The sequence below is a fragment of the Triturus cristatus genome, chromosome 10, assembly GCF_964204655.1.
Source record: "Triturus cristatus chromosome 10, aTriCri1.1, whole genome shotgun sequence".
In the NCBI taxonomy this organism is placed as follows: domain Eukaryota; kingdom Metazoa; phylum Chordata; class Amphibia; order Caudata; family Salamandridae; genus Triturus; species Triturus cristatus.
In genome coordinates this window covers 507,800,796-507,824,485 of record NC_140593.1, presented here as the reverse complement: position 1 = coordinate 507,824,485, position 23,690 = coordinate 507,800,796, and positions in this window count along the sequence as shown.

Genomic DNA, 23,690 nt, shown 5'->3' with positions numbered 1-23,690 from the left:
TGGGTTATGTGAGTGGGTGCATAAGTCTCCAAGTGGGTATGTGACTGGGTATATAAGTCTGTGAGTAGGTGTGTGAGCAGGCTCATGAGTCTTTGAGTGAGTTTGTGAGTGTGTTTAAAAGTGTTTTAGTGAATTTCACCTGATATAGTTTTTCTGCAGGAGACACACCTCATTGGCAACTCCTTTCGTGCTATGAATCGACGGGGCTACTGCCTTCTGGCCCATTCGGGCTTCACGTCTGGTTCAAGGGGTGTGGGCATCATGGCTAAAACCTCGCTCCCGTTGGAAGTTGATGAGGTGCTCCATGATGACAGGGGACGTTACACGGTTCTGGTGGGTAGAATGGAGGGCAGAGTGATTGTTTTTGTTTCTGTTTATGTCCCGCCAGGGTTGCAAACGACTACTTTTGCGGATCTGGGGCGCCTCCTCCTTGGCCTTCCGGAGGGGATTCTAGTGGTTGGGGGGGATTTTAACGCTGTGGTTTCCGGAACTGAGGACCGTCACCCCCCTAGGGATCTCCCCCGTGCCCAAGCGTGGTTGTCTGGCCTCTTGGATACCTTGGGGCTGGTGGATTGTTGGCGTTTGAAACACCCTACGCAGAAACAGTACACCTTTCATTCCGGGGCCCATGGCAGTCTCTCAAGGCTAGATTATGTCCTGGTGCCGGCGGCGCATGCGGGGAGGATCGGGGAGGTGCGCCATTTGGCGCGGGGTATTTCAGACCACTCCCCGCTCCTGTTGCACTTCGACATTCTCCCGAGGGGGGAGGGTAGGGTGGTCCCGATTAATCCCTGGTACCTGCGTGACCCCACCATTCGCGCAGAGTTGGTTAAATCCCTTAAGCGATATTTTGACGATAATGTGGGGTCTGTGTCATCGGCGGTCTCTCTGTGGGAGGCGTTCAAGATGGTACTCCGGGGGGAGGCCCTGTCCCTTATTTCCCATTCCCGGAAGCGCGAGCGGGAGGAGGTGACCCGTGTTGAAACTGAGATAACCGAGTTGGAGGGTGATCTAGAATGTGGGGTGACGGATGACAAATTACATGTCCTCCGACTCAAGCAGGCGGCCTATAAGGCCCTCGTCACGGAGGCGGCCAGGGGCCTCAGTAGAGAGCAACAGGGGAGACTGTATGATGTGGGTGATAAGGCTGGGAAGTTGATTGCGTGGCTGGATAAAAAGGAGAGAGCGAGTCGAGTTGTCCCGTCGATTGAGAAACTGGATGGTGTGTGTGTCACTGAACCGGAAGAAATTGTTGATTGCTTCGCAGAATATTTCCGTGGGGTGTATTCCCCGGTGTCCTCCCGCTCGGAAGAGGATTCCCATGCCCTGCTCAGGGATATCGCGCTGCCTTCCCTTTCGGAGGAGGACAGAGTGTCGTTGGACGCCGCCCCAACATCTGAGGAAATTGCCCTCGCCATACGTTCGGTCGCTTCCGGCAAGGCCATGGGTCCTAATGGTCTTCCTATCGAATTGTACAAGCTGCGACCGGATACGCTGGCGCCGCATCTCTGTGCTATGTTCCTCGCGGCCCGTTCGGCGGGTTGCCTCCCGCTAGACCAGCGTCTGGCTACTATCGTAGTTATTCATAAGGAGGGGAGGCCGCGGGACCGGGTCACATCCTACAGGCCCATTTCGCTGCTGAATGCGGAACCCAAAATTCTCGCCAAGGTGTTGGCTAATCGGCTGGTTGGCGTGGTGTGCGATCTGATTCACCAGGATCAGTCCGGCTTTATCCCTCATCGCAACACTGCGCTCAACCTGCGGCGCTTGCATGGGGTGCTCGCGCGTGTCCCGTTCATACGGGAGCCGGCCATTTTGGCGTCCCTGGACGCCACTATGGCGTTTGACACACTTGAGTGGCCATATATTTGGGCGACGCTGGCGAAGTTTGGGTTTGGCCCGGGATTCATCAGTTGGGTGAAATTGTTGTATTCCGGACCGCTGGCGCAGGTGGCTGTGAACGGTAGAGTGTCGGCTCCGTTTGAGCTGGGCAGGGGCATGCGGCAGGGCTGCCCGTTATCGCCGCTCCTCTTCGCGCTTGCCTTGGAGCCCCTGGCGGAGTGGCTGCGGTGGCATCCTTCTATCCGTGGTCTCCGATGGACCCCCGAGTATGAAGACCGCGTATCTCTTTACGCTGATGATATTCTTTTGTACCTGGCTTCCCCGCGTAAATCGCTGATAGTACTGGTTGATGTATTGCACTCATTTGGCCTCAACTCCGGCCTAGTCATCAATTGGGCTAAATCTTGTGTGTATGTCCTCTCTGGGGAGGCTCCTATCCTTCCGTGGGGTTGTCCTATCCAGATTGCTCCGCGGGGATTTAGGTACCTGGGTATCTTCATTACCCTGGACGCGGAGGCCCGGTATAAACAGAACTTGCTTCCCCCCCTCCAGCGCCTGAAGGATGATGTCGCGCGTTGGAGGCGCTTGCCGCTCTCGCCGCTCGGCCGGGCGGCATTGTTTAAGATGATGTCGCTGCCGCGTTTCCTGTACGCCTTACAGAACACAATGGACGTTGTCCCGGCGCGCTACTTTCGCGAGGTGGAGAGTTTGCAGCGCCGCCTGTTCTGGGAGGGTAGACCGCGTATCGCCCTGGCGAAGCTGACGCTCCCGTGGTACGACGGGGGGGTTGCCCTCCCAGACATCAAGCGATATTACTGGGCCTCCCAGCTGGCTGCGATAAATCACGGCCTTTACGGGCCCGCTCTAAACCCGGCCTTTGAGATGGATAAAATGTTACTGCCGGGCGGCGACTATAATCGGGCGCTTTATTCTAGCTCGCTCGACGCACGTCTGACGGGCCCCACACGGGTCATGGTGCGAGTGCGGCACGCGGCTAACTTGGCGATGGGGTGGAAGGATCGTTTGACCCGGGCGACGCCACTATACGCATCTGAGTGGCTGGGCTCCCTGTGGACCTCGAAGGGCTTTGAGAAGTGGGACATGATAGGCATCAGCAGGGTGGGCGATCTCTGGACGAGGGGGGGATTCAAAACGTTCGATGTGCTGCAGACGGAATTCCAGTTGCAGGACAGGGAGTACTTTCGATATATGCAGATCCGTCATGCGTTGTGCTCCGTATTCCCGGACATTGCCTCCATCCCGGAGTACTCCCCTCTGGAAGACAGAGTGCTAGATGGGCATGTACCGGATGGCACGATTTCATCAATTTACAAAAAACTCATCAATGATCGCTCGGGACTGCTGACTGGCCTTCGTGAGGCGTGGGGGGCTGATGGATTGGAGCTGGATGACGAGGACTGGGTGTCTGCGGTGGCCTCCCCGAAAGAGGTGGCCATACCGGCTCGCCTTCGCTTCGTCTAGCTCAAGATACTCCATAGGGTCTATGTTACGGGGCCGAGTCTGATGCGTATGGGCTATGCTGTGGACGGGTTGTGTAAGCGTGGGTGTGGTTCTTTGGGGACCTTTCTCCATATTTTGTGGGAATGCCCGGAGGTGGCGCGATTCTGGCGTGGTGTGCATGAGGTTTTGCAGGCAGTTACGCATGTGCCGCTGCTGCCCGAGGCGAGGAGATGTCTCCTGAATGTGTGGGAGCCAACCGACTACTCAGTGCCGCAGACGTGGTGGGTGACTCTGGGATATATGGTGGCCAAGCGTGATATTGCGCAATTGTGGGGTTCCCAGAGGTCACCGACTGTCTCGGCGTGGAAGGACAACATGGATTGGTGTATGTTTCGGGAAAAGGTGGTGTACGTTGCGAGAGGTAAGCCTGGGAAATGGGTGAAAGTGTGGGGCCCCTGGAACGCCTACCGTGGGGGAATCTGTACCCCGCCGCTGATGCCTGATCCGTCACCGGCCCCGTCTCCTTAGCCTGCTTGTCTTCCTGGTTCTGGGCATTGAGTCCACTTTGTCTCCGTCCCGACCTATCCCCCCCCTTGATATTCCTGTGGATCGGTAGGGTCCCCCCCCAGGGGAGCACATGCTATTGTTTCCGATTGTGGGTTGCCTTGTGGACTTGTTTTTTCGTTATTTATATAAAAATGAAACCGTTGTGTGGGGTCCGGATGGTGTGGCTGCCAACGCTTCTTTCAACTCCTGTGATCTCTCTTCTGCCGCAGCGTGTGTTCCACTGTTTGTATTATATGCTCTTTCTGTTTGCTAGCGGCCGGCCTGAAGTTTGTAGGCCCATCTTTGTATATCTTTTGGATTCTGTAATAAACGGTTTCAAAAAAAGTGTTTTAGTGGGTATCTGAGTGGGTATATGAGTGTCTGAGTGGGTATGTGAATGGGTGTATAAGTGTCTGAGTGGGTATGTCAGTGAGTACATGAGTATGTGGCTGGATCTATGACTGGGTACATAAGTATCTGGGTGGGTCTGTGAGTGGGTATATGAGTCTTTGACTGGGTCTGTCAGTTGGTGCATAGGTCTGTGAGGGGGGTAGAATGGGTACATAAGTGTTTGAGTGGGTCTGTGAGTGGCTGTAATAGTCCCTGAGTATTCTGTAACTGGGTGCATAAGTCTCTGAGTGAGTATGTGAGTGGGTGAATCACTGTCTGAGTGGGTATATAAGTGAGTGCATGAGTCTGTATGGATATACCGGTGGGTGCATGAGTCTCTGAGTGGGAATGTAAGTGGGCGCAAGAGTCTCAGAGTGAGTCTCTCAATGGATGTATAAGTCTTTGAGTGGGTATTTGAGTAGGCAAACGTGTCTCTTACTAAGACTATTATGAGTGGGTGCAACAGTATCTGAGTGGGTAAGTGAGTGGGTGTATGAGTGTCTGAGTTGGTATGTGACTAGATGTATGAGTCTTTAAGTAGGTGGGTACATGAGTTTTGAGGAGATCTGTGGGTGGGTGCATGAGTTTCTTAGTGCTTATGTGACTGATTGCATGAGTTTTTTTGTGTGGGTTAGCGAGGAGGTGCATGAGCTTTGAATGGATATGTGAGTGGGTCCATGAGTCTCTGCGTGGGTCTCTAACTGGTTGAATGAGTCCTTCAGTAGGTGTATAAGTGGGTGCATAAGTCTCTGAGTGGGTATATGAATGGGCACGTGAGTCTTTGAGTGAGCTTGTGAGTGTATAAGTCTCTGGGTATGTGGGTGGATGTGTGAGTGTCTGAGGTGGTATGTGAATGGGTGTATGAGTGTCTGGCTGGGTATGTTAATGGGTACATGAGTCTGTGACTGGATCTATGAGTGGGTGCATAGGTGTCTGAGTGGGTCTGTCTTTCAGTGGGTATGTGAGTGGAAGCATAAGACTCTCAGTGGGTCTGTGAGTCAGTGTGTGAGTGTCTGAGTTGGTCTGTGACTGGGTGCATGAGTGTCTGGGTCTGTGAGTGGGTGCATCAATCTCTCAGTGGGTGTGTGAGTGGACACACACATCTCTCAGTGGGTATTAGTGTCTGAGTGGATCTGTGAGTGGGTGTATGAGTCTCTGAGTGCATCTGTGGCTGAGTGTATATGTCTCTGACTATGTGAGTGGGCACATGGGTCTCTGAGTGTATCTGTGAGTGGGTGCATGAGCCTCTGAATGCTTATGTGAGTACACACATGGGTCTCTGAGTGAGTCTGTGAGTGGGTGCATTAGTGTCTCAGTGGATCTGTGAGTGGGTGAATGAGTGTCTGAGTGGGTATATGAGTAAAGTACATGAGCCTGTGATTGTAACCAGCAAGGGTGTGTGTATATAAATATAGATACTTTTTGTTTCATATTTCCACCAATCTTTATGAAGACATCACCATAGTCGCAACATCCCTGGGACGGTACACGTGGGGCCATGCAGGTGGTCGCAGCATGGTCACAAATATTGCACACAATAAAACAAATCAATTTTTGACATATAACTTGTGTCACTATGCTAGCTTTCACAGAAGTTTTCAGCCCAAGAAATCATTTCCGATCGATAAAATGGTGGCCGCAGCTTTCTGTTCAGGTTGTGTCCAGCCAATTTCAGCATTTCCGTTGGTTTGCGCATTTGCGAGTAATAACAAAAAATCGTCGTGAAATATCCGCGGCCAGAAATATCACTATAATTTTCAACATACATTTCTCAAGAAGTATTGAAGCGATTTGCACCAAATAACAAAAAGCACAATCTGCAGAACTACACCTACCTTTCTTCCAAATTTGGTGTAATTCCATTCAGAGGTCCGGGCTGTAGTCGTTTTAACAGATTCCTATGGTAATTAAGATTGCAAATGCACCCTTTTTTCATCCCTATTTTTCTCAGCCCCTGCTTCATGATTTCCTCCGAAACTTTCCATGTGTAACAAGAATCACCGGAGCACTTATATGCATATATATATTCACTGATAAAAACAAAGGTTACAGGGATGTTATAGTTGGGCTGAGGTTTCACTCATACATAACCAGTGAAATTCAGGCGTTATAGTTAGTGAGCTAACTATAACTCGTGCCCCCGCAATGCACTGCTTATGAAATCACAAATTACATCACTCATGACATGGTCAGAGACATCACTCATGACATCTCAAATGACATCACTGATGACATCATTCACAGAATCTCTAACGCACCTGTCAGGCCCAGTACCTGAATCTAGATTCTTCCACAGGAGCCGAACAGCTGAAGTTCCTCGATGATTATTTCCCAACTCCCCAATGCCCCTAAACCAGAATCTCTCTGATATCAGAAGCATGGGGGAAAGGGGAATGGGACAGAAAGAGAGACTGCCGCACTGATGTCTTCGTAAGATGCTACCCAGGTAGGGACCTTCTGCACCTGCAAAATTTAGCACAAAATTATTATAGCCCTAAACGCCTAACGTACCCTCTAATGCTTGCAATCCCACACTTCTAGCACCCAATGGTTACCTTGTCTTGTGTGGAACCTTGCCTCTCTCTGGTAATATGTGCTTTCCAAGTAATACTCTTTAATATCAAAAATGTCTTAAACACATTCATTCAGCAGGAGACTAGTTCCGGAGATAGCTCTGCAGAGTTGGTGATGTCGGTAAGTAACAATATATATATATATATATATATATTCCTGCATACTAGTTGAGTTGAGTGCTGGTAAAACCCCTTCTGCAAGAGATGAGGAGAACTCCGGAGATTTTCAGAATCACAGTCACTGCTAATGAATAGCATCTTCTCAATAGCAAATGTCTCTAGAGAATTTCCAAAAGAATTGTCTTTAATTTCAAGTGAAAAAAGTACAAGCTCCAAAAAGAATTAGGAACTCTGGAACGATAATTCTGAGACAACTGAAGGTTTTTTCTGACCAATTGTACAGCACTGACGAGTGCTGCCTCACATAAAAGGATACGTTCTCTGGAAGCTGGTGCGATGAGGGAAACGGAAACTCTCTCAGAAATTACAGAAAAGAGCCTAGCGCGCAACAAAGATGGCCGCGTAGGTGCGAGGCTCCCGAGGACCTCCGCAACCTCCCACGACTATCCTGAATTTATCCTGTCTCGGATGAGGGGAATGTGTTGGTGAGCCTGAGCTGAGGTGGCACCCGTTTCCCGTTGTCCAATCGGACCTCGGACACCGGAGTGAGCACCGATTGAAGTCTGCGGCCTTCTCCTCGCCAGACCCCGGATTTGCGCTGAGGGGTGACCCAGTGACAAAGTGAACAACAGCGGCGGGCCGGGCCTGGCGAGTCGCGCACCCCGCGCTTTCGCTTTCGCTTTCGCACCCCCTTGCAATCACTGCAGGGTTGGGTCGCGGGGCTCTTTGTGTTGGTGTGGTCTCGCTGGGAGACTTGGCCTGCCCGCCGGCTGTGACCCACCCCGCCGATCGGGGGTGGCCCCCCCCGGAGCTTGTGGCCCTGATTGCCTGCCCTTCACGACGTGACTGGTGCGACCGGGAGACTAGTGGCCATGGCCACCAAACAAGATGGAGACCGGGCAAAGACCAAGCCGACCCGGCTTGGCACCACCCATCAGGCCAACAGTATGGACCGCTATACCCTCCAGAAGGGATCTCCCGACGGACCGCACAAATCCCCTGAGGACCCTCCTGATGCCCCGGACCTGCCCGCGGATCTGACTCTGCGGGATGTCATGGGCGCCATTGCCGAGATGAAGGCCTCGGTAGGCCAGCGGTTCGACACACTGGCACAGAAGATCGACTCGGTCCTCGTGGATGTTGGCCTGGTGAGGGCCGATCTTTCCAAGACCAACGACCGAGTTGATTCTTTGGCCCACACCGCATCGGGCCTTACTACTGATGTGGCGGCGCTACAAACAGAGGTGCGCCGGCTTAGTCAGGCGAGCGCGCTTATGGATCGGCGCCTGGAGGACTCCGAGAGTCGGGCCCGGAGAAACAACATCCGCATCATCGGAGTACCCGAGGGACGGGAGGAAACGGCGGCGGACCTATTTGTGGAGGACCTGATCGCTACCCATCTCCAGCCACGGGGGCTGAGTAAATTCTTCGCGGTGGAGCGGGCCCACAGGGTTCCCGGGGGAAGGCCGAAGGTCGGAGCCCCTCCGCGGCCCCTCATTGCCCGGATTTTCAACTTTCGGGACAGAGACGCTATCCTGCAAGCCTCCAGACTGTTGGGGCCGGTTAAGCTTGACAACATGGAGGTGAACTTTTATCCGGATTTCACCCCAGCGCTCCAGAAGCAGAGACTGAGCTTCCAAGGCGTCAAGCGCCGTCTTCGGGACTTGAACCTTAAATACGCAATGCTCTTCCCAGCCAAGCTGCGAGTGGAGGTAGAGGGTCGCACGCACTTTTTTGATCGCCCCGAAGCGGCCGGAGACTGGCTGGACACTCTGTCTGGGGATCGTGATCCGGGGGGTGGGGGGGGCGGCGGGGGGAGACGGCACACTGGAACGGGACTGAGGGGGTGATGTTGGGCTTCACTCTGGACAAAAATGTTGCCACTCTCGATTAAGCATCTGTCTGTATAATTTCCCCTCCTATGGAGGTTGTGTGGGGTCTCTTGGGGGTTCTCCCTCCTCCTCTAGGGGGCTTAGCTAGTTTTTATTATATATATGGGATGACAGGCACACTGCACGTTGGGGGGGCTGTTCGGGCTCATGCAGCGGTGCAGGGAGGGGGGAGTTTTGTTGGGGTGGGTGGGTAGGGATGGGGGGGTGTTGTTCGTTTTCACCACAAGGCAAAGGTATCATTGTGCTAGCTCTATAGTGCTCTCGGGGGGACGAATGGTGGCTCTTGTCTATGATGGGGGGTAGGGAACTAACTCTTTTGTCCTGGAACGTGAATGGACTGGGGGACAGGATTAAACGCGGGGTGGTCCTGCAGTTCTTGAAGCGAATCTCGCCCGATGTAGTTTTTCTGCAGGAGACACACCTCATTGGCAACTCCTTCTGCGCCATGAATCGGCGTGGCTATCGCCTAGTGGCCCATTCGGGCTTTACGTCTGGCTCAAGGGGTGTGGGCATCATGGTTAAGAACTCGCTTCCGCTGGAGATTGATGAGGTGCTCCATGACGACAGGGGACGTTACGCGGTCTTGGTGGGAAGGATGGAGGGCAAAGTGGTGGTTTTTGTGTCAGTATACGTCCCACCGGGGCTGCAGTCGACTACCTTTGCGGACCTGGGGCGCCTCCTCCTTGGCCTTCCGGGGGGGATTCTGGTGGTGGGGGGGGATTTCAATGCGGTGGTTTCCGGGACTGTGGATCGTCACCCCCCTAGGGACCTCCCCCGGGCCCAAGCGTGGCTCTCTGGTCTATTGGACACTTTGGGATTGGTGGATTGCTGGCGTTTAAAACATCCCACGCAGTTACAGTATACCTTCCATTCGGGGGCCCATGGTAGTCTCTCACGACTAGATTATGTCCTGGTCCCGGCGGCCTATGTTGGGAGGGTGGGAGAGGTGCGCCATTTGGCACGGGGTATCTCGGACCATTCCCCGCTCCTGTTACACCTGGACCTTTTTCCGAGGGGTGAGGGTAGGGTGGTCCCGATCAATCCCTGGTACTTGCGCGACCCCACTATTCGCGCTGAATTGATTAAATCCTTCCAGCGCTACTTTGACGAGAATGTGGGGTCCGTGCCTTCGGCTGTCTCATTGTGGGAGGCATTCAAGACAGTACTACGAGGAGAGGCCCTGTCCCTCATTTCCCACACCCGGAGGCGCGAGCGGGAAGAGGAGGTGACCCGGGTGGAAGCTGAGATAGCCGAGTTGGAGAGTAATCTAGAAAGCGGGGTGACGGTCGCCGTAGTGCATGTCCTCCAACTCAAGCAAGCGGCCTATAGGGCCCTCGTCACGGAGGCAGCCAGGGGCCTCAGTAGAGAGCAACAGGGGAGATTGTATGATGTGGGTGACAAGGCTGGTAAATTGATTGCGTGGCTGGACAAAAAGGAGAGAGCGAGTCGTGTAGTCCCGCTGATTGAGAAAACAGACGGTGTGTGTGTTACTGAGCCGGAAGAAATTGTCTCCTGCTTCGCGGACTATTTCCGTGGGGTGTATTCCCCGGTGTCTTCCTGCTCTGAAGAGGATTCCCGTACCCTGCTCAGGGATATCGCGCTGCCTTCCCTTTCGGAGGAGGACAGAGTGTCGTTGGACGCCGCTCCAACCTCCGACGAAATCGCCCTCGCCATACGTTCGGTCGCTTCCGGCAAGGCCATGGGTCCTAATGGTCTCCCCATCGAGTTGTACAAATTGAGACCGGATACACTGGCACCACATCTCCGATCGATGTTCCTGGAGGCCCATTCGGTGGGCTCCCTCCCGCTGGACCAGCGTCTGGCTACAATCGTGGTTATCCACAAGGAGGGGAGACCTCGGGACCGGGTTACATCCTATCGGCCCATTTCGCTACTGAACGCGGAGCCTAAAATTCTCGCCAAGGTCCTGGCCAATCGGCTGGTCGGCGTGGTGGGCGAACTGGTTCACCAGGATCAGTCCGGCTTTATTCCCCATCGTAACACAGCTCTTAACTTGCTGCGTTTGCATGGGGTGCTTGCACGTGTTCAGTACATACGGGAGCCGGCCATTTTGGCATCCCTGGACGCCACCATGGCGTTTGATACGCTTGAATGGCCATACATCTGGGCGATGCTTGCGAAGTTTGGCTTTGGCGCAGGGTTCATCAGTTGGGTCAAATTGCTGTATTCGGGCCCATTGGCGCAGGTGGTGGTGAACGGTAGAGTATCGGCTCCGTTCGAGCTGGGCCGGGGCACGCGGCAGGGCTGCCCCTTATCGCCGCTCCTTTTTGCGCTTGCTCTGGAGCCCCTGGCGGAGTGGCTGCGGTGGGAGCCTTCCATCCGTGGTCTCCGTTGGACCCCCGAGCATGAGGACCGCGTATCCCTATACGCTGATGACATCCTCTTGTACCTAGCTTCCCCACGTAACTCACTTATAGTACTGGTTGATGTTTTGCATTCATTTGGTCGTAACTCCGGCCTTGTCATCAACTGGGCTAAATCGTGCGTGTATGTTCTCTCTGGGGAGGCGCCCATTCTCCCGTGGGGCTGTCCGATCCAGATCGCCCCGCAGGGATTTCGGTACCTGGGTGTCTTCATTACTCTGGACCCGGAGGCCCGGTATGATCGGAACTTGCTTCCCCCCCTCCAGCGCCTGAAGGAAGATGTCACGCGCTGGCGGCGCTTGCCGCTCTCGCCGCTCGGCCGGGCGGCATTGTTTAAGATGATGTCTCTGCCGCGCTTCCTCTACGCTTTGCAGAATACTATGGACCCCGTCCCAGCGCGCTACTTCCGTGAGGTGGAGAGTTTGCAGCGCCGCCTGTTCTGGGACGGGAGGCCGCGTATCGCCCTGGCGAAGTGGACGCTCCCATGGTATGACGGCGGGATTGCCCTCCCGGATATCAAACGATACTATTGGGCCTCCCAGCTGGCTGCGATTAATCACGGCCTGTATGGGCCCGCTTTAAACCCGGCATTCGAAATGGATAAGATGCTACTCCCGGGTGGGGACTATAATCGAGCGCTCTACTCCAGCACGCCCGACGCTCGGCTGACCGGCCCCACGCGTGTCATGGTGCGAGTGTGGCACGCGGCTAATGTGGCGATGGGGTGGAAGGATCGTCTGACCCGGGCGTCACCACTATATGCGTCCGAGCAGTTGGGCTCCCTGTGGACCTCGAAGGGCTTCGAGAAGTGGGACATGATAGGCATTAGCAAGGTGGGGGATCTCTGGACGAGGGGAGGATTTAAAACATTCGAGATGCTGCAGACGGAGTTCCACTTGCATGGCAGGGAGTACTTTCGGTATTTGCAGATCCGTCATGCACTGGGCTCCGTCTTCCCGGACGTTGCATCCATCCCGGAGTGTTCCCCCCTTGAGGATAGAGTGCTGGATGGACACGTTCCGGACAGCACGATCTCACTGATCTACAAAAAACTGATCAATGACCGCACGGGATTGCTGATTGCCCTTCGTGAGGCTTGGGTTGCCGATGGACTGGAGCTGGACGACGAGGACTGGACCCTTGCGGTGGCCTCCCCGAAAGAGGTGGCCATACCGGCCCGCCTTCGCTTCGTCCAGCTCAAGATACTCCACAGAGTCTACATGACGGGGCCGAGGCTTCTGTGTATGGGCTATGCTGTGGACGGGTTGTGTAGGCGTGGGTGTGGCGCTTTGGGGACCTTTCTGCATATATTGTGGGAATGCCCGGAGGTGGAGCGATTCTGGCGTGGTGTGCATGAGGTCCTGCGTGTGGTTACGCATGTGGTGCTGCTACCCGAAGCGAGGAGATGCCTGTTGAATGTGTGGGAACCTACCGACTACTCGGCGCCACAGACGCGGTGGGTGACTCTGGGATATATGGTGGCCAAGCGTGATATTGCTCAACTGTGGGGATCTCAGAGGTCCCCGACTGTCTGGGCCTGGAAGGAACATATGGATTGGTGCATGTTTCGGGAAAAGGTGGTGTATGTTGCGAGAGGTAAGCCTGGGACATGGGTGAATGTCTGGGGCCCCTGGAACGCCTACCGCGGGGGAATCTGTACTCCACCGTTATTGCCCGATCCGTCGCCTGCCCCATCCCCGTAGCCGACCCATCTTCCCTGTTCCGGGCATTGAGTTTTACCTAGCCCTAATCCTGATCTCTTCCCCTTCTTGATACTCCTATGGATCGGTAGGGTCCCCCTCTCAGGGGAGCACATGCTGCTATTTCTGATTGTAGATTGCCTTGTGGTTTTTGTTTTTTCTGGTTGTTATTTCAGTTTATAATGAAACCGTACAGTGGGGTCCGGATGGTGTGGCTATCAACGCTGCTAACTCCTGTGCATCTTCCTTAGCTGCAACGCGCGCTCTACAATGTGTATCATATGCTCCTTTTGTTTACTAGCGGCCGGCCGTAAGGTTGTAGGCCCATCTTTGTATATTTTTTGAGTTTTGTAATAAACGGTTTCAAAAAAAAAAAAAAAAAAAATTACAGAAAAAATACCTCACCAAGGCGTCACTGTATGATGCGAGCGTTAGAACCTCGCAGGAAATTCAGTTCGGAGATTCAAATGAGTCTGGAATCGAACAGGAAAAAACGGCGCGTTCTGAGGAGAAAAGAACGCGTCAACCGGCGAAGGAATTCAGTTGAAGTGCGCCGGTAATCAGGTGAGCGCGCTCGATACAGCTGAGCTGTCCAATACCCAAGGCCGCCATGTTGGAGCAGTGTGAGGTGCTTGAAGTTCTCTAACTATAATTTTGCAATTTGCCTCGCCACTAACTGAGACCAATTAATGGGGGAGTGCAAGTGGGTATAACCTTGATTGAGTTTGAATGTAGGACCCAATCGCTTAGGTTCTAAACTACCTTGACCAATCCTGACAGCACCCACTCACACCCCATAAAACCTTTCATACACCGATTCCAATTTCCACACTACCATTCTCAAACCCATTCACACACCCATACCAATACTTACACAGCCACTCACTGATTCATAGATCAACACACAAATCCACTTACTCACCCATAGAGCCACTCATAAACCCACTCACTCACTAATACAGCCTCTGACATACCCACTCATATACCCATACAGGCACTCACATACTGAGTCAGTCACCCATAGAGCTATTGACACACCTGCTCAGTCACCCATACAGCCAATCACACAGCCACTTACTCAACCATATAGTTGCACACACACTCACTCAGTTACTCATTCAAATACTAACATGTACTCACTCACCCACAGAGGCAATCTCACATTCACTCACTTGCCTGTATAGTCCCTCACATACCCTATCACTAACCTATACTGCCTTTCACATAACCAGCTACTCACCCATATGCCACTGACACATGCACTCACTCACCAACACAGCTATACACATACTCACTCAACCATACACCCCCTCACACACATACTCACTAACTGATACAGCCACTGACTCACCCACTCACTCATCCATACAGGCAGTCACACACCCCCTTGCCCACCCACACAGATACTCAAACACCCATAGAGGTACTAAGACAACCAATTGCTCACCCATCCAGAAACTCACTTACCCACCCACACACCCATACAGCCACTTAGACACCAACTGACAGACTGATACAGACATTCACACAACCAGTCACTCCCCCATACATTCACTGAGACACCTAATCACTCACTTATTCAGTCAGTCATGCACCCACTGAATCATCCAAACAGGCATTCATACACCTCTGATTCACCAATACACCTTGGTATATACATTTAACATACATTAACTTTTTTAAAACACTCACAGTCACTGGATGATGTCATCAGCAACATCATCAGTGATGTCATCAGTGATGTCACTGACCAGTTCATGAGTAATGTAATATGTGAGGTCATAAGCAGTACAGTGCATGGGCTTGAGTTATAGTTAGCTCACTAATTATAAAGCCTGAATTTCATTGGTTTTGTACAAGCGAAACCTGAGCCTAACTATATTTGTCCCTGTAACCCTTGGTTTTTTCAGAGAATTTCTAAGGTTTTTAAATGCTAATTCCTAACCATAATGTATTTGAAACCTTTGGTTTTTCAGTGAATGTTTATGTTTTTTAAGTAGTAGTCACGTTTGCAGAGTGCTGGAGAAAGGGGTGGGGCCTCTGACCAGCTCTCAGGAATCCCGCTGTATAGAACTTACATGAGACACTAGGAGGCCTTCTTGACCCCCAAGGTTCCTCCATAGTAAAGTGTACTTCATCCCCAACCAGTAGAGCACTAGCTGCCATGTTTGCAGAGTGGTGGAGAAAGGAGGAGTGGCCTCCGAAGACCTCTGAGAAATCCTGCTGTGTTGGACTTACTAGAGGTACCAAGAGGGGTAGTTGGCCTCCACGCTTTCTGGACCAACATCTAGTCTTCTGCCAAATTTGGTGTAATTCCGTTAAGCGGTTCAGGCTATAGTCGTGTTCAAAAAATGAAAAATCCCCATAGACGTAACATGGGAAAAACATGTTTTGGGACCCCCTTTTTTCTTGACGGATCACCCCGAAACTTTAAACACAGCAGCTGAAGCCAAAAAGGGGAATGTTTTGGAATGTTTTACCAAAGTCCTTCAAACAGGCCAATCTTGGCAAGTATCAATTATTCATCCACTTCACAAAAAAAGGGACACTGATGATCTGAAAAACTATCATCTTTTTACATTACTGGATACGAAAGGGAAATTATTTGGGAAATTTCTATTAAAATACATTCTTCACTAGGCCACCAATAGCAATCAGCGGCATCCGGCACAGGTAAACGCGGTGGGGTGGTGAGGCGGTGTGGGTGGCGGTGAGTCAACAGATGGAATAGGTATAATTAAATAAATAAATAACACTTATTCTGTCGGCTTCCCCCCTGCCATGCTCTGCTTCACCCCACCGGGCTTATCTGTGCCAGCCACCGCTGATAGCAATCTGTTACCACTCAACCAAACTGGATTTAGGCCTGGATGTTCCACATTAGAGAACATTGTGGCATTGATTGTTTTAGTTAATCAAACCCTAACAAAGAAGCTGCCTTTATTTGTTTGCTATATTGATTAATCATCTGATTTTGACAAAGTCACCTGGTCAAAACTTTGGGAAAAAGGCAAGAATGTTGGAATTAGTCAATCGTTTCTCCATTTTGTAATAGCATTACATGATAACTCTTGGCTATAAGTCAGACATTCAGAGAGAACTCTTTCTCCTCAGATAAAAACCTCCAATAGGCTTAAGCAAAGATGTATCCTGGCGCCTTTACTTTTCTTACTCTATATCACTGATTTGTCATCTTACCTCTAAGATCTGAAGGGTTACCCCCTAAGCTTGGTAGAAAATGTACCCCATATTTAGCATATGCAGATGATATTATCATCTTTTCTTTAACTCCAGAATTGTTCTTGATTTTAATGATACTATTTAAAGGTATATCTGGCAAAAACCAAAGTTAGGTCATTTGCAAACTCGACAAGTTGCTATAGATTGAAAACCGATAATACCATTATAGAACAATTTACTAAATATGGCTACCTGGGAGTGACAGTGGACCATAAACTAGCATGGACCGACCACATTACAAACAAAGGGAAAAAATGCCAATATTTTCCTTAACTCTATAGAAAGATTTTCTAAAATCAATGGAGGCAGAGCAATTGACCAGGGGATACAAAGTTTGAACATCAAATTAATACCTGCTGTTTTATATGCATATATTATATTAAACTAAAATGTAGTTATGGCCTTGGACAACATTTATATGAAGGGGATCAGATCCTTATTAAAACTTTAGTCCTAAACACTTCATAGCAAATTACATCCATCCTTTTGGCTCTGCATGCAGTTGCCCTGAATGTTGTTTGTGATTGTGCCTCCGCAAGAGAAGACTCTATTAAAAATGTAATATTTAATGAGTTAACACATTTTATAAATCCCTCGAAGACCATCAGCTTTATACATATTGTTGACCTTGTTAAAAATAATAATTTACAGCGAGATGCTATTCATCCCCAGTCTCAAATTTAAATCCCTAATCCAGGAACGTTTGAGGTTCAAACGCAAATTAAAGGTCCTCCTGCTGCTACAGTCCCATAAGAATGTGGAATATTCCATGGACTCTTGTTATAGAATAAAACAGGCCCACTTGTTGTCCTTTCTTGAGTCAGCTTGCAAAAAAAAGTACCTGCGCTTTCGCCAATTATTCAATTTGAGGGAGTGTGAAATGCTCAGTGTGCACGTAATTGTAAACTTTGTGAGTGCAAGGAAGATACAATTGAACATCTGATTTGTGTATGCCCTGCTCTTTTAGATTTAAGACGAAAATATCTAATGGACTCTCTCATAAAAGATAATATCAGGACAATCAATCGCGGGGTCAAAATGTGTTTTTTAGTAAGTGATAGTCGATTTATGGCAAACTGATTACATTTTTAGATGTTGCATACTCTCTGCAACTGCAATGTATAACTCTTGAACATCAATAATTTGTTTCAAATTCTCTGTCGTTTTTAATGATTGTTATTATTGTAAAGAAATATGTATTTATTTATACTGTAACCTTTTACTTACCTTAAATAATGTAATGAATATATGACGTTACAACGCATGCAATTACAACAAATGCTTTTACAACGCAGTCTTCACATCCCAACTACCATTACATTGCATGATTTTACAACGCATGCCATTACAACACATTTTTAAAAACTACCATTACAGCGCATTCCATTACAACGCATGCCATTACAACTCATACCATTACAACACATAATACGTTTAGGGCAACAGTAGGTTAAGTGTTGGATACTGTAGGGGTAAAATGTACTATTCCCAGTCTAGTGAGCACAACAGTAGGGAAAGTGTTGGATAGTGAAGGTGTAAAAATTACTATTCCCATGTACCCCAAAACCCATACCCACCCTAATACTAAAATAATCTCCATTACTTACCTCATAATATGTTGTAATGGCATGCGTTGTAATGGTATGCGCTGTAATAGCATGCGTTGTAGTGACATGCGTTGTAATGGCATGCATTGCAATGGCATGCAATGTAAAGACAGTTGCGTTGTAACAGTTGTGTTGTAAAGGTAGGTCATTGTAATGACTGCGTTGTAATGGATGTTTCCCAATATAATCATTTTAACATTAGTTCCTGTCAGTAGGGGTGGATAGTGTTTGACTTACTCCAAGGTTCGGCTGGAGTGCATTTAAACCTGTTTTGACACGTTTACGTCTGTGGCAACTTTTGAAGTGTAGTTTGTGAATAGCAATGGTCTTATTAATTTGTAGGTATGTTAGCATTAACATGTCCCTCCTTAACCCCTCTTTAAATTTCCCTAGACCCCTCCAATTTTGTACCAAGTAAATCCCTTTCCAGCCAGTCCCCTTGTTAAAAATGTTTTGAAACAGACACTGATGTTGCTCCATTCTTAGGCACACATTTACAGTTAGCGCAAACTCTTAATACCATAATAGGGCTGCTGGATTCTGAAGGTGAGAAACTAGCCAAGGATTTAGGGTCCACCAAGGACAGAAAATACAGTAAAAAGGGCAGCCCAGCAGGAGCTAATACTGCACATGCCTAACAGCAAGCTTTATCACCTTTTGGGAGTTTATCAGTGGTCTTTTTTCTAATGGCATTTTCTAGTTTGTAAAGTGGCTACTGTTGCTTAATCAAAATCTATTGAAAAGGTAGAAATGTACAGTAATCCAATTAGCACAGATGTACACTGTTTTTACGCCACTTTAAACGAGAGTGAAGCATGAATACGCTGAAGCCATGTGTGGACTGTTTTGTATCATGTTTACTTACAGCCGTAGTACTACAAAAACGGCGCCTTTTTCGGTAACCATGGTATATTTCAAGGCAAGCATTGCTTATCACACACTGATATCAACATAAACTATGGTTGAGCATATCGCCCATTCTCTCTCTCTCTCAAGGGCAAGCATCACGATGAAGTACTGAAGTGACCTTATCACAATTCCGCCTAGAGCCAGAATCACTTCATCACTGCGCAGCATCGATCGGTTCGAAACCCTGACAAAGCCAGGAAGCAAATTCGGTGAGGCAAACAACAAACGCTCAGCACAGGGCTAGATTAACAAATCAACACCTAATTAATGCTAAGTGGCAACAGAGGCCTGTTTGCAATGCCTTGTGTAATTTTACTCTAACTTCAGCGAGGTTATAGAAGTGACATTGGAAATGCGCCGTGTAATTTACTAATCGTCCCTACTGCAATTACTGTTTCTGATAGTTTCTAGATTCGAAGAGCCCACGTGCCCTCAGGCAAAATCACCTTTCTTTCTTTAGGGTGCTGCTCCACGGACGTTTGGATGTCTGAGGGCCTCCCATTAACCCCACCCCCTTCATCCCTTCGCATTTCTGGGCTGGGAATAAATGCTAGGTTTTTATTAGGTCTCGCCTGACCCAGCGCATGCGCTGGTCTGGCGAGACTTATTGAGAGGGCTCCAAAAAGTGCTACCAGGCCAGCCTAGAGCTACAGAGCATGTGCGCGGGCGCGCGCGTCGTGCTTTACCGCGATTACTTTCACTTTCGGGGCCGCGCGGCCGCTTTGATGTTTGATCGCGATCGCGATCACTTTCGCGGCCCCACTGCCGTTCTCCGTGAGGCTTCAATAGATTGCAGCAGTTAAAACAAGCATTGGCATAGCCAATAGGTCTCGCTTTTGGGACCTTATAAGTGTTTAGTTATGCAACTGTTGCATGGCTAAACACTTATAAGGTCCCAAAGGCGAGACCTATTGGCTATGCCAATGTTTATTAACTGTGTTTTCAAGTGCTGGGCCTTTGGGATATGGTGTCCAGTGACTGGCCTTGGTCCTGTGCTTCCTTCTGGCTCCTGTGATGGTTGTCCTACTGCTCGTGTCTGTCTCCTTTTCTTTGTACCCTCATTCCCTTAGCTCTTTATGCAGTGACAGTAATGATGGGTACAATGACCCTGGCTCACCCTTGTATCCCCCCCCCCGCCCCCCGTTTCTGGGGCTTATTTACATTGTGGCTCTATTTTTCCTCAAATTCAAATGTGTTGCATCCCATGTATAATGAATCTGAATGATCCATTCTGTTTGTCAAATGATATATGTTTTACGAGTGACTCTGACTTGCAGTAGGTTGTTGAATGCAATGGCAATACTACTAAATGTTGACATTTCTCTGACTAAACATCCACAGGAACCTGTTAGGAGGTGAGAACTAAGGATCACGAAGAACAAGTTACTTACCTTCGGTAATGCTTCTTCTGGTGGATATAGTATCTACCTGCGGATTTCTCAACTTTTGGATATCTCAATGTGCCAGCCAGGGAAATTTATCAAAGAAATACTTTTATACCAAAAGGAAGACCTAGACGCGTTTCGGCGGCGGACCTCCTTGCTCACTACATCAGGTATCTCTGATTTTACTCAGTATATGTATGTGAAGCACATTCAGTCAGTTGTCACAGCAACCATCTGAGGCAAAGGACATAGAAGAATTGGCATGTTAAACCATGATAGTGCAAAATTAAATTGAAAAACATTGCATCACACTGTTGTTTAAGACTTTGGTGCTCTCGCCACAACAGTTATTCCTAAATAAACAAAAATATACAAACTGTGACATTAAATAAACCACATACTCATTAAGACTAAAATACAGTGATTATACCAGCCTCGATTACGGGTATGTCTGCATCCCAACAGATAGGGGAAAGGGAAGAGTTACATCTGCAATATTTTCCACCCCTCATTCTAATACAGAGAAATCTCTCTCACCTATCCTATCAACTAATATAGGATGCGGTTATTCTTAGAGATGTTTAAGGAGTAAATGCCTTACTGTACACCAATAAATGCATAGATACAGAGATCTCTAAGTAATGGGTGAGTTTGTTGATAAATGTAGGGTAGGAAAGGAACAGACGATGTATAATATATATATATCTATAATGTTCAATGTATATATAATATACAAATAGATCCCACTCAGAGGTGGGTGCCTGCCTGCCCATACAAAAAAATCTGGCAAAGCGTGATGGGCAAACTGATTGTCTCTCCACACGTCAGAGTCTAAGCGATAGTGCTTCACAAAGGTGCAGAGGAAGGCCCAAGTTGCCGCTTTACAGTTCTCAACTAAAGGGGCACCTCTAGCTAAAGCAGAAGTAGAAAACAGCTCTAGTGAAATGAGCTCTAATACCTTCTGGAGGTTCTTTGCCAGCCATGGCATAGCAGATCTTAATGCAAAGGATGATCCATCGTGATAAAGTCCTTTTCTGCACTGCTTTTCCTTTCATCTTCTCCACATATCCAACAAACAGCTGCTCATTCAGCTGGAGATCATGAGTTATGTCCACATAAAAGCTAACAGCCCTTTTGGGGTCCTATAGATAAAGTATTTGCTCCTCTTTAGATGGATGTGGAGGAGGATAGAAAGTAGGAAGTGTGATGGACTTGCCTAAGTGGAATGGTGTAACCACCTTTGGCAGGAAAGCTGCCCTGGTTCTCAAAACCAACTAATCAGCATAGAAAGTCATGAAAGGGGGCTTAATGCCGAGGGCCTGTACCTCACTAACTCGTCTAGCTGATGTTATACCCACTTGAAAAAATTTCTTAAAAGTAAGTAGTCTTAAAGGACAACTATGTAAAGGTTTGAATGGAGAGCACATAAGATAGTAAGAACCAAATTAAGATCCCACTGAGGCATAATGTACAGAGTGGGAGGGTATTTGTTAGTAAGTCCCTTAATAAACCTTAACACTATAGGGGACTTAAACAGAGAAAATTGATCCTGTAAACAAAGGAATGCTGAAAGGGCAGACAAAGCCCTTAACTGTTACAACTGCACAGCATTGCTGCGCCATGGAAAGAGCAAACCGGAAAACATCAGACAAATTGGCCTTTAAGGGGTCTATAGAATTCTCCCCACGCCAATTTACAAACGTAACCTATCTGCCAGCATAAACCGACTTGGTGGAGTGTCTTCTGCCCAATAAAATAACATCCACCACATCAGAGGGAGAGAGAAAAAGAACTCAGGTTGCTCCGTTCAATCGTCAAGCTTGTAGGTGTAGGCTCTGGAGGTGGTGGTGTAGAACATGCTCTTGGGAGAAGAGGTCTGCCCTATGAGGGAGATGGAGCGGAGGGTACAGTGAAAGGTGAAGAAGGTCTATGTACCACACCCTTCATGGCCAGTCTGGGGCTATTAACATGACTTGGACACGGTCAAGGCGAAGTTTCCGCAGAACCCGAGTAATCAAGGGTTTGGGGTCGAAACACGTAAACCAGCTGAGAGCCACAGTCCAATTGAAATGCGTCCCCCAATGTTCCCTACATCGGATACTGGAGGCTGCTGAATGAGGGGCAGTGTGTGTTCTTGTGAGTGGCAAAAAGGTCTTTCCGAGGGGCCAGAAAATTTAAAGAACTACATCCAGATAGTGATGCGACTAGTGATCGGCTGAAAAATGCTTCCATTTCTAACGATAATGGCATTACTCCTAGTCCTACTCCCTCGCCTTCCTTCAGTACAATTGAGGCCCCGCCTTCCACCCACACCCACCCCAGCATAAAACTCCACCCGCCCCCACCTCCACCTGTACATAAACAAGCCTAGCTAGCACTCAGTTGAACTGCACCGGGAGGGAGGGTCCTCGAAGAAAGGCGAGGGAGTAGGACTAGAAGTAATGCCATTGTCGTTAGAAATGGAAGCATTACCTCCCGTCCCTCCCTCGCCTTCCTTCAGTACACATGAGGACATAGCAAGCAGAAGAAAACAGATACGGACAACTGAGTGACAAAGAACACCAAACACAAAATAGTGCCCCAAACACAGCAGACCAACATCCCTGGCCTCGCAAAGAGGACAAGACTCCGTGGCCCAGAAAAGCATCTAAATGCCCCAGACTCGCAATCCGACAGCGACGGACAAACATAGAGGGAGAAAAGCAGGACGCAGCCCACAGAGGAACCCAGCAACGCAGCCACCAAAGTCGCCAAACAGCGAGAGGAACGCCCTTGAACCTTCACAGGAGAAACCACCCCCACAAGAGGATAAGCCACCAAGACCATGGACCGAAACCAACAACCCAACGGAGCGGAGGAAGGCAAACAACACCAGAGTCAGACCAAAGCGAACGAACAAATAGACCGCTACCCTGAAGGACTCCACAACCAGCAGGTACCACAGCAAAGTGCGCCAGACAGCCAAACTGAGCAAATGAGACTCCACAGCCAAGGAAGGAGCAGGACAGAACACAGGCAGAACCGCCCCATGACAGAGCCAAATCGCTGAGCGACCTGAGGGCCAAAGGATGGAACCGGACCCAAAACCAACAGATCCGAACAGACCGGCAGAAGGGAAACGTACAAGACAAAGCCCCTTGTCGCACACTTAGGTCCTCCACGGAGGGCCTTCTAAAATGCCCACGATTTCACTACTCCTCTAAAGGTGGTCGAGCCTTCTCAACCCTTATGCCACAACTCTGGAACAGGCTGCCAGGTCAGCTTCGTTCTGAAAGCGGCCTTTCAGGAAGAAACTAAAGACCCTTTTATTAATTGAAGCCTGGGCATAATCCCTCTTCCTGCGATACAGCCCCTCCTGGAACTCCCGTAGATCTGCTCAAAGCGCTTAGAGACCTGCAGGTATTAAGCGCTCTATAAACTAAAATTAACATAACAGGGCAAGAGAACCGCCCAAGCAGGAATGGGAAAATAAACAAAAAACAGGCACAAACCCGTCCGACCTGGCCTCCGGGAAGACAGCACACCGGGAGGAGGCAGCCATGCAGCCCGACCCGGAAACAGCCCCAGCCACAGGGGGACCGCCCCACACCGTCGCGGATACCTGAGCCACCGCTCTGCCCCACACCACGAGGAAGATGAGG